The 12,575-nt window shown below is 28.2% G+C and overlaps 1 protein-coding gene across 2 annotated transcripts in view; it reads left to right on the forward strand.

Annotated features, from left to right (window-relative positions):
• The window catches only part of LOC109609226 (uncharacterized), a 138,803-nt gene that overhangs the window by 78,259 nt on the left and 47,969 nt on the right, over positions 1–12,575 (forward strand). The window lies entirely within an intron of this gene.

A 12,575-nucleotide genomic window follows, 5' to 3' on the forward strand; every position in this document is an offset into this window, starting at 1 on the left:
AGATAACACTATTATTCCATAGAAACTCGAGAATTTGAATGGCGAACGTCCTTGGAACGACCTGTTTTTCCACTTGCCCCTCTGACTTTGTACCGTTGAAAAAGAGATCACTATAACAAATTCGATGTCAAATATTCGCATTCGCAGTTAGAATACCATAATCGTGTCATAATATATTTATATGTTTATTTGATTCTAAAAGGAAACGTTGTGTCCTTGAAATAATGAAAACAATAGTAAATGTAGATCGATAATAACAAATGCGCTTTTACCTCGCACTATTCTCGTGAGAAAAGGTAAAATGATTACAAAAATTTCGTCGTTAAATTAAAAAGGTTATAAATAAGCTTTACAAATTATTATTTAATCTTTAATGATAGGTATATATGGTAAATTACATCAGGACAGTATGAACGGTAGATAGGTGTAGTGATGCTCTGTGTTCTTAATTAGGTTTGGAAGGTTGGCGTTTCGAAACAATAAATAGTTGTAGGACGTGACCATGATCAACGCAATAGGCGTTATTTTATTTTTATGCTAAAATTTAATTGATTTATAGAGCTTTTTACAGGTTTACTTAGTTGATTATCATTACCTAGTTGATTATTATGGTTATAGTATAAAGTATTCTAAATATGTATCTGAACCAATAAGAAGAGAATTAATTATAAGAGACGCCTCCCATTCTTATATTCATTTTTAAAATTAATGTTGTGTTTATACATATTACAATAACTATATAACACTTTTAACAAAATAATAAATAAAAGATTAGAGTACTTTTTATTACACAATTCATCTTCAAAACATCAAAATGAATCTATACTGAATTTCACCCGTATTTTTAATTGTGTGCTACAATATAAAAATAAAATGTTTCTCTTTAATTTGTCATTTCGCGGAAAGTTTAGTTATTCCCTGTAAATCTGGTAAATGCTGTAATCGAAAGAATGTTCCCTTCTTTGCCTAAAATTTTACGTAATTTCAGGGATTGACTGTTTCAGTCAACGCTCTAAACGATTCACAGTTTGACATATTGCTTAGTCATTTGTGTGAAATGTTTTAAAATGTTTGCGATTGAATTGTCTCTTTTAATCTGTACATAAACATATAATATACAGTTGTCCATTTCAGACTGAAACACTCGTAACTTTTTTATTTATATTTCAATTTAAAAGACAATAAAATTACGCATAAAAATTGGTTTTTATATCAAATGTCTGAGATAAATCATAACATTTTTTAATTCAGAAATTAAAAAATAACTATATAGTAATTTTTATGAAGAATATAACAAATTAATAAATGTATATCATAATTAAAAATTAAATTTTTCTGAAACTATATCTTCTCAATATGTCGATTGTGACGTCATACCCCGGAAAATCATTCCCTGTAAAGCTGGAAAATACTGTAATCGAAGGAACCTTGTTTGACTGAAATTTGGTGTCATTTCAGGAATTTACTATTTGATGTACTCTTTTTAATCGATAGATGAAATTTGAATGTAATATTTAATGATATTGAAAATAAATACAATTGTAAAACTAAAATATTAAAAATTGCAATTGTATTTAATATTTGGAAATATTGCATTTCAAATCATGTTTTAATATATACATAGATATAATAATTGTTCTTGTCTATAGATACCTATTGACCCATTTAAGTAAAATTCTATGTTTAAAAATTGTTTTCTATATATAACATGGCTGAGGAATATCGAATAATAAAAAATTTAAAAAAAGAATATAGTACTTTTTATGAAAAAAAAGTACACAATTAACATAACAACGAGTACATACTGAATTTATCAAAAAGTGTTGTATATTAATAGGTGTTTATCACAATTAAAAATTAAATTTTTCTGAAACTATACAGGGTGTGTCGCAACTTATGCGAAAACCAAAAACTCACTGTTGCATAAGTAGTCGATTTATCATTTTTTTTTAAATGTATTGATGGATTGAATTATTTTTTATCTCGTTTCCTGTTGCTCTATTACAATTTCTTTTTAAAATGGGTTTCTTATATAACAGTGAGTATGTGGTTAAAATTTTTCAGACAAGGTGTGAAACACTTTGTACCTTCTCTCAATATGTCGTTGGGTATTGCCGTAAATTATCATCCGGAGGAAAGTCCGTTCCCTTATAAAGCAAATACTCTTCTCCCAATAAGAGTATTTGACTCAAATTTGGTGAAAAGTTTTAAAATGTTTAATAATATCTAAACTGAGTTAATTTACGAGTACTTAATTTTTTTTGTAAAACTGAAGACTAGTAGAAGGATATTTGAAGTTCTTCTCTAAACCATCTAGAACAAAATCATTGTGTATTTAAGTAGAAGCTACATTTTTTATATAATAATATATTATAATATAATATTAATTTTTCATCGTTACGTCAAACAATGTAACGGATACTCGCATGACTATTGATAGCGTTTGACTGAAATTAAACAGTCAGTCCCAGTAGTGACGTAAAATTTCAGTCAAACAAGGAAACACTCATTCGATTACAGTGCTTTTCCGTCTTTAGTGGTAATGACTAAGCTTTCAGCGGAATGACGAAATACGTCCATTGATATACATTTCCTGAACATTCCGTATATGTGTGAGGCTACTCATACACATCTTTAATTTCCCTAATAACAATAAAAGTACCTGACTTCTTTCAAATTCCCACAAGAATTATTCTAATGATCTATTCGTTCGTTCGTTTCAATTAAAGCCCAATCCCATACAGAATTATGGGATTATACAAAGCACCGGCTAAATCTCATAAAGTGTTATCCCGTTTTCCCAAAGGGCAATTTAAATTTAATCTTCCGAGTGAATAGCATTGCGTCCTTTCAAGCCATTGGTTTTTTTCATGAGACAATTATGCATACTGTGTATGTAATTAATTTTAAGTGGTGTACAAAGATAATTGAATATTAAATACTATTTGAAATTTGAAGTTTAATAAGGCATTAAATTTTATAATTAACAAGTCGATAAAAAAGTGCGCTTTGTTTTGTTGAAGCCCACACGTAACATACACATATACTATACTGTTACTAGCAGCATGAACGTTTAATAACGTTTGATGACTAATGACAATTGATAAGAACAGCCCGAATCGATTTGGAAACGTACCGTTGTTCATACGGTGAACATTTAAAATCATAATGTTCAGTTAATAACACAAATAGGTCGGCATTGTGGTTATATTTAATAACGGTATATTAATTAAAAATTATAAACTAGTTCAGTTATTGTTGTCTAAAATCGATCATGAACGTTTTGTATTCTATGGAATTGTATTCCTTACTTAACTAATGAACACTTTAATTACAACCTTTTTTTGATTTATTCGAGCTGTGGTGACTTATCTCATATTTTATAGTTATACTATGTTCCCCTGTAATCTTTACTAATTTACCAAGCCACTCTGGGTAATTTTAAATTTAAATTTCGGACGCCATAAAAATCTTAGTCGGTCCGTTTTTAAGACGCTTAGACGGACCCTAGTAATTTAGATTTGATTGCCAACATAAATAAGACGATAATTGAAAGTAGTAAACACTGAAATTTTTATTTTAATGTTTATACATATAAATTACATCGGGCGGATTGAATGATTATATACGATGTGTATCATAGTCGGGAAATTTGTTTATTAAAAGTTTTAATAACCCCTGCTTGAAGTGAAGAATTACGGTGGTCCAACGCAGGTCGCGAGAAATCATTATAACAAGACGGTAATTATCAACGCTTTAAATTCAACAGCCGAATATTAAATTGCTTAAGTGTGAAATAACCGAGATGAGATACTTGGAAAACGAACTAAACAACTACAGAGGTACAAAGACACCAAATACCAAAGTTTATGGATGAAAATTTTAACAGTTGGTTATTTCGGATTAATTTTCTGGTTAAATAACAATTATTATAACTTTTTGTAGTTTGCACACGACAAAATGTAATTTCCTTTTAATTTTTTATATAATTTACATTTTGATACGTTTTTCAATGTCATTATGGTTTTTAATGAAGTAGACTCACTAAATCACGAAGTAAAATGTAGAAATTATCATAAATTATTAAAGTACTGAAAGTGTATAAATAAGTGATGTCAGTGACAACACTTCACTAGTGAGTGAAGTAACATATTTATGATCTTTTATGATGCTGCTTTCTTGATCCGAAGGAATAAATTCATTAAAATGTAATTTTTAATTCTACTACAAATTTAATATACAAACAATAATATATGAAATGTAATATTTATAGAAAATATACATATTCTTGACCTCAAGTAGGCTTATTCGATCCAATTTACTTATATACCAATATGCTTTCTAAGAGAGATACAGGCCTTCAAAGGTTCTTCCAGTTGCTGTAATGCTTTTAGTAACTGATCTCACAAAATTTTAAATCAATTTTGTTTTTTATTGTTTGAATTAAACATATTTATTATATTTATATTAGAAAATTCGATCTCCTAGAATTTATGTGGTGAAACTTCAAAATTGATTTTGCTTGAAAAGGGTGCATGCTATCGAAGAGGACCACTTTTAGGCAAAAACTTTTAATATTTCATATTGTGATATCAAAGTTAAAATAAATTTACATACAGAAAAGTTATGTAACTGTACAAACTTTCATTATTCTTTGTTAATTTCCGAGATATGTTATATCATGATAACTACACATAACCAACCTTGGAAGGGCTGTAAACCTCTTAGGAAGCATATATATTTTGAGGTCAAAAATATGTTGTTAATTTTTGTACACTCAATTTAGGATCACATTGGATCTGAGATTTAATGACTTGTTTTTTACATTTTTCCTCATTTTTTGACTATCAAATATATCCTGATGAATCTCCACGTGATGTAACAAAAAATTATCGGTCAGGTTATATTCATTAAAATCAAATTTAAGTAAAATTTTTATGAAGATGTTTATATAAATCCTATATTTAGAGTATCCAGTTTCCTTTTTTTTAATAATTAGAAAATTATATTAATTCTCTATTCATTGTTATTTAGCCGGGTAAAATCGAATGGGTAATTAAGAATTACACAGGATTCATTTAATGTGTTAGAAAAATTATTTAATGTTTATAACCAAAAAATTCGATATTCTTACCATCTAGTACAGGTTAATCTAGTAGAGTTACCAAGTGTTTTAATAAAACAAATGATATTTAATTTTCGTCTATTAAATTAAGTTGTTTCTAATAAATTTATTATTGTCAAGGTGTGTGCAATAATTACAAACTAAATAAAAAACCTTGCATTTAAGATGTAAACAGCCTCGAAACTAAAAAAAACTCTAGGTATATCATAAAAGCTGTTTTCTAAAACGCTTCTATAATATTTTTATTTATGGTTATAAAATGAAAAAAAAATGATTAACACATTTATATAAAAAATAGATTTTGCTTTCTTCACTGTGTAATAACAATACAGTTTACCAAACATTAATTTTCATTTACAACTTGGTGGTTTTATTACAAACAGTAGAAGCAAAAATGACTAAACACAGATCGAAATTGAAAGCAAACTTAATGGCTCCTTTATTCAAATCAGACAGTTCGTCGAACTTGACATTTTAAAAATAAAACCCGTGTCATCAAATCGAATTCGTGTTGATAATTCTAATTAATGGCGCCCAACGACTAACTGACCAATGCCGGCGACGGTGTCAAAGATGAAACGCCGCGTACTTGTCGACCAAAAAATGTTTTTATTACTGTACAAATTTCTCGCTAATAGGATCGTGACAGGAGAAAAACGTCTCATCAAGTGGAATATTCAAAATTGAGCTACACAGATAAATGGTCAACAACCACATTAAAAGTTACACGTAAAATGTGGAAGCAAACATTTTTTTTCTGGTTCTTTCAAATATCTTATTTATAGCCAACAAAGTAGATAAGCATTTTTTAACACGTCCTTGGTAAAGAACTTAGTGAATTATCAAATCTAAAATAGTTGAGATAATTTCAATAACAAGTTTAAAAAATCGTTTAAACATAATTAAGATAATAACTGTTCATTAGATATTAAATTGTGATTTTGTAAAATACGGGAAATTTTGTTAAAAAAATAAACTTACAAGAAAATTTCCTATGGTAAATATTTCTTGTACATGAAAAATAAATATGTCTGTTCTTCCTTGTATGGATATCAACTAACTGTCTCCATCTTAGACTGCTGTTAAGGACGTCCTGTTCCTTGAGGAGTCTCGAGACATTGTGATGATTGTTACAGTTCCTTATTTTTATATTGGACTTAAATTTTCAAAAATTTGGTGTAATATATATTGTTGAAAAATGTACTAAATACTGAGCATTAAATACCGAAGTTCATAAATAGTTTATTTTATTCCATAAATATTACCCAAAGTGAGTCAGCAAGTTTGAGTCATAATTCATATATTATTTTGAAATTGCTAAATATCAGATATGATCAGTTGAAGTAAATTTTAGATGTTTAATTTTGTTAATACTCCTTCGAACATTATACTGATCAATAGATATTTCCAATTCAAATCATTTCATTCATATTAATTGATCTTCTATCGCCAAAAATCGTTTTGCAATTATCCATTTAACGATTTGAGCACGAATGTTTATCAATTATTGTTGGCCAACAATCACGAAAAGGTAAGTCTTGCATCTTTTTTTACAATCGGTAGCATAAAAAATAGCACGTTACGACTCTTTTAATGTTTCAATACAATCTACGAACAACGTGTTAAAAAAAGCAACGGCAACATCTCGAGAACCAATATCTACCGACCGTCTCCGTGATTTATTGTTATGCTCCGAGAGAAGTGGCTGATAATGTATTATGTCAAAATTGATAGAAAAAATATAACATGCTGTTTAGTTTTATTGCTGTTCGATTCTGAAAGGGTCATTAAATCCATGTACACAATACTCAAATCTAGCTGGTGTGCGATACCATCAGAAAAAAAAGTTACATTATATTTTTTTGCATATTAGCCTCGGAATTTGGGTTATTTCGAGACTCGTGAACATCCTTAATTGGTTTGTGTAATAATAAAATATTAATTGGTTCGTTACACATTTGTTAATTGAGATATTAATTGCAACGAGTTAGTCGGTGTGCACTAATTTTCCAATCTGGTATACATTAAGTCTGTTGAGCATGTACCGAAATTGTCGTCAATGCACCAGTGGACGTTCTTCCCTTGATTCCGATCATGTATCATCGATATCACAATATACGGTTTTGAATTTACCATATATAATTGAAATAATTAAGATTGTTAATGACCAAATAAATTAATTTGGCTCCACGATTTAATTATAGATGGAAGAAGACCAATTCCCGTGTCCATGTGTGGGTCTTGAAAACCATCCTTCGCCTTTTACGGAATCTTGAAACGGAGAAAACGAATGTCCCGATAATTGAATCCGACTTATCACAATCAAGTTTATGCTAGTATTTACTGTTCCACATATAAATAATGAAAATGACGAAAACTCATATTATCACATTCCAACGATGATTGATCCAATTGTGTGATATCGGCCCCGTGTAATTTCTGGTAGCGTAAAACCCAACGTTGAATCAAATTAACCGGAAATAAGTAACATATCTCACCCAGAACAATTTGTTTTCTTTGGCAGTACTGCCTCGAGTAAGAAGACTCGTTAAACCGATAAAAAAAAATTCTCTCCGGTTTTCTTCCACGTCGCTCGACTTGCTAATCGAATTTTAAGAGAAATACGATGACTGAGATTTGGTTTTTATGTGTTTCAGGTACGTATTAAACCAATTGAAAACTGTTTCTGGTAAGAGCATGCGTAACGTAAATCATGGATCCACATATCGGTCGTAACCGTTCAACTTTCTTCGCGTCATGACTCGATACAAAATTTAGAACAATTAATTCGGCATAATGAATACATAAACACGCCATTGTCTTTCATTGGTAAATTAGTACAAAGATAATGAAAACAAGAAAGAAAAAAACTCATAGGCCAATACGTTCGTTGAACCCAGATTTCACCCGATGATTGATCTGTAGGAAAAAGCGTACATGTAATTATAATTTTAAGAAACGGATAATGTTGTGATCCGATATTTCAATCGGTAATTATAGATTGAAAATTGTTTTAATCGATTGTTCGTATATTCTATGGGCAATAAAATGCGCACCCAATTTTTTTTTAATTAGTATTCGCACGAGATTTAAGTTTGGGATCGTGCAAATACCCTATTTTTTAGGTGAAATGACAATGGTTAATATAATATATATATTGTGTGTTGTGTATTCCGTACACATACAAATAAAAGTTTCGTGACAAAAATGAGACATGTTTTGTAATAATACATTAATTTAAAGAGCCTTTTATTCAAATTTTCTACCTTTAAACGGAATTTGTATCGTTACATACCAAAAAATAAATATAAATTTTGACCAAGTAAATTAATTAAATTACAATACAATTAATATAAATTAATTGATGTTTTCTTAAGAATAAATTTAATTAAATCAAGTTATCAATTTTTACACAGTTAAACTTAATTTTATATTGATAATTTGACATATCAAAAAATAAATATGACTTTTTACCAAGTAAATTAATATAAGTAAATTATTTTCTTAATAAGTCTTTTGCTACACTTTTGGAGTATAGTTTTTGTTGTCATTAGATTTTTTAGCATGAGGATCATATGATGTTCGTAAATATTTTTAAAGCATGTACAATTTAATATACTTTAAAATACAAATTTTCGAATTTGTCCCACTTCACCTCAAAACTATATTCATATGGAGAGAAAAAAATGTTGTTTAAAATTATTAAGTAGTTCATAAGTTTACGAATGCTTTTTCTCATTCGATGATAGGTATTTTTACGAAAAACTTAATAAGCAAAGAAGGACAGAAAGATACACATATTGAGTCACTGTATATATGTATGTTAATATAAGTATATATAAATTGGGAAATATTAAATATATTTGCATTATAGTTATTAAATGGCTCTATAAAATATATTCTTCTTCCTGTTTCTTGAAAAATATTTTTAAATATTTATATTTAACAGAGATGAGGATGTAAAGACATACCACAATAAATTTTATAGGCCTCATCAGCTTACACAAAATATTACATATTTACAATCAAAATTATAAAGATGTATTAAACAAACTAGTAATAGTGTGATATTTTCGACAATATTAGATATAAATTATATTTGTTATTTCATAAATTTAAATATATATATATATATATATATATATATATATATATATATATATATATATATATATATTGTATAACACTAACTGTGTGAAATGTTGCAGCGACGCAAATATGTGTTGTAACCTTGTGTTTTCTAAATTAACATACTATAAAAGGAGGAAAATCATCCTAATTATAATTTCTTTGATGGTCTATTAAAGAGAGACGAGGTTTAAAAATAAGCAGCGAAAAGAAAAAAAAAACAATCGAAGCCGCAATAAAGAAGAGCGCGTAATTGCTGATATTCATTAATAAATTACTTGCGATTGTGAAACGCAATCTGAAATACCTCTATAAATAAATGAAAGGAGACAAACCTAGATGTAAAGTGAAGTTGATAATAACCTTCAACGTAGATTGTAGACATAAAATTCATTTCAGGTTTTTAGTGTTCAAATATTTTAGTTCGAACATAGTAGTGGAGGAATACGGAGCTGTTGTGTGTCGGTGCCGAGTGTGTCTCCGACTGAACCACGGTCTTTTCGTATTCGGTTTTCGGTGTTCGGTTCGTACGCGCCGTGTTTTCCGTCAACTGCGTTTATTAGTTATTTATTTGTTTATTTTTTTTTTTCCTTCATCTTCCTTCGGTTGGTGTGCGACACATATTTAGCCGGGGAAATCGACCGGTCGTGGGTTCGGCACAAGGTGAATTCGCGGCGCTTCTACGGGGGTGGAATCTGATTAAACTTTCCTGCTACTTTTTTTTTTTTTTTGCTGCCAAGGCGTCCATTTGCGGAATTGTGAAATGGTTCGCAGATGTACCGATTCAACTTGATTGTTGTTCTAACGTGAGTAATTGTCGGGTGATTATTTTAGAGACACCTGTTACATTCCGTAACGTTGTGTTTATTGTTTGATGTGCACTTAGGCAATTTGAGGTCGATTAGATGACACATTTTGTTTTAGCAATGGATTTACATGATAATTTACATTAAATAAATATTTCGTAATGTTTAATTTTATTGATGCTATAAAACAATCTATTAAATGATCCATTTCCTAAAAAGAAATATTTGCAATTAGTGTTATATAAGTTTGACGTAGTTAAGGTGTTAAATTATTACACACCATGAGACGGTTCAATATAATTTCCTAATTTAAAAATTCAAGATTAATAAAGATTTCACTTTTGAATCCAGTATTAAATTATTTAGTTTCTATACAGTGCGCCCATTTAAGATGAAAAATCATCACAACCTTTTTATATGACACCTCCTAAATTTTATAAAAAATATTGAAACTTAATATGTGAACAAATAAATAAAATAAAAAAGAGCTGTGGAAAGTATTTAATTTTAAATAAATATATTAAGAAAAATAATTTTAAATTGTTTCGAAATCTGTTAAATGTTAGTCTTTGCAGATATTTCAAAAACAGTCTGACGCGGTCAATTAGAGAACATTAAACATGAACTAATTTGGGATTTCCTGTATTCCAAATACAAAAAATTATGTTACGTTTGAATAAACCTGTGGCAGATCTAAAAATTTTTCTAATGAAATTATGTCTTCTAATCAGTAAACTAAATCATGGAAAAATGTGAAAATATGAAGCACTGACACATATTTTTTCAATCAGTATCTGTTAAAATATCTTTAAAAATATATAACTGAAGAAGTGCTATTACAGATAAAAGTGAACTTGCACTAAAAATTAAATTCTTGGCACTAAGAATTAAATTAATTATGGGAATTAATGCGTTAAGTCACTATCTGATAATCTGAGAAATATTCTTAATTTTGATTATTATATTATTAATTAAAATAAAATTATACATAAAAAAATTTACGCGGGTATAGCCATGTTTTATGGAGCACACTGTATATTACAGAAGTTTATGTACAAAAAATTGTATAAAACAAAATTATCTTATATAATTTAATATTAATTATAATTTATTGTATAACTTCAAGAAATATATTTGTATTAATATTATAGTATTTAACATATACATTATATAATTATGTTATACAATTTAAAATTTACATTTGAATTTATACTACTGAACAAAATTGCAAATAATCATAAATAAAATTTAATTAAATAAATGTAAATATCATTTAAGATACATGTATCTACGACCGGAACATTAAGACGTTTTTGTCAAACCACTAAAAGTTATTATTTACGACAATTTAATCTGATTTTACCAAAATATTCAGCACATATTATTTCTAATTTACTAAATAGGGAACAATTATAATAAAAAACACTGCATATCAGTTGAATCATTTTAAAGGTTACAAATTGAATAAAATGTTATCAAATGTACTGAAAGAAGCAAAATTTATGGGATTATCGTCTGAATGTGGTAATATGTAATTAAATTTCATATTTCCCTGTTTATTATCATATAATTGTCATAAGTTTAATTTAGCAATTTAGTAAAAACATATTTCTTATACATTTTATATTATAAATATGCACAATTTATTTATTTATTATATTTGTCAACGTATATGTGATTTATTACATTATATACATAAGTTAGAAGTGTTAATAAGAACTTGCTTTAAAACTACCTTTTTAACTTAATTGTATAAATATGGTTTTACCAAGAAATTATGATCATCAAATTTCCCATAAATATTATTCTTGTAAATATCCCAGTTTTGACATGTTGCCATGTACCAAACAACCGACTGAATTTTTCATTAAATTTTAACTTAATTAATGTGATATAACAGCATTTGAGAGTTATTGAAATCAGCTACTGTCCCAATTTCAAGATTTAATCTTGTCTAATTTTAACTGAGCCTTAATGCTAGATATTATAACGTTACATTATGTATATTGATACAAAGTGACATCAGGTTGATATTTAAAATTTAATGTATTCGGAATTAACACATATTGTGATATTGTGACACAGTTTTCGACCTTCACTTAAATATTAACACATTTGAGGCGATGTCCATCCCGATCATTTCAGAAATCAGGTATTTTAAATTATTCGCTTACATCATATTATGGTTTCTATGTTTAGCCAGTGATGCCAGATGAGTTTTAAATGTTAATCCGCATAATGCAGCAGGAATAGATATGAAAGCGCGCTTCTTTATGTAATCAATTACACTTATTACACTAGATTTTCGGCCGTTAATCTTTATGACCTTTAAATCTACCTAAAGATCTCCACGTGAATAATCCTTTTCGCGAATTAACCTAAATTCTCCGACATTTCCGTGGATAGTTTGACGTTGACGATTAGTTTTGCATGTGCATGTGAGCCATAGGTCATGTGAAACAACCTTCCAGACAATGATTTAATTACACGTGAATCTTTTTTTTTTCTTCCTATTT

Source organism: Aethina tumida, chromosome 1, assembly GCF_024364675.1.
Source record: "Aethina tumida isolate Nest 87 chromosome 1, icAetTumi1.1, whole genome shotgun sequence".
Classification (NCBI taxonomy): Eukaryota; Metazoa; Arthropoda; class Insecta; order Coleoptera; family Nitidulidae; genus Aethina; species Aethina tumida.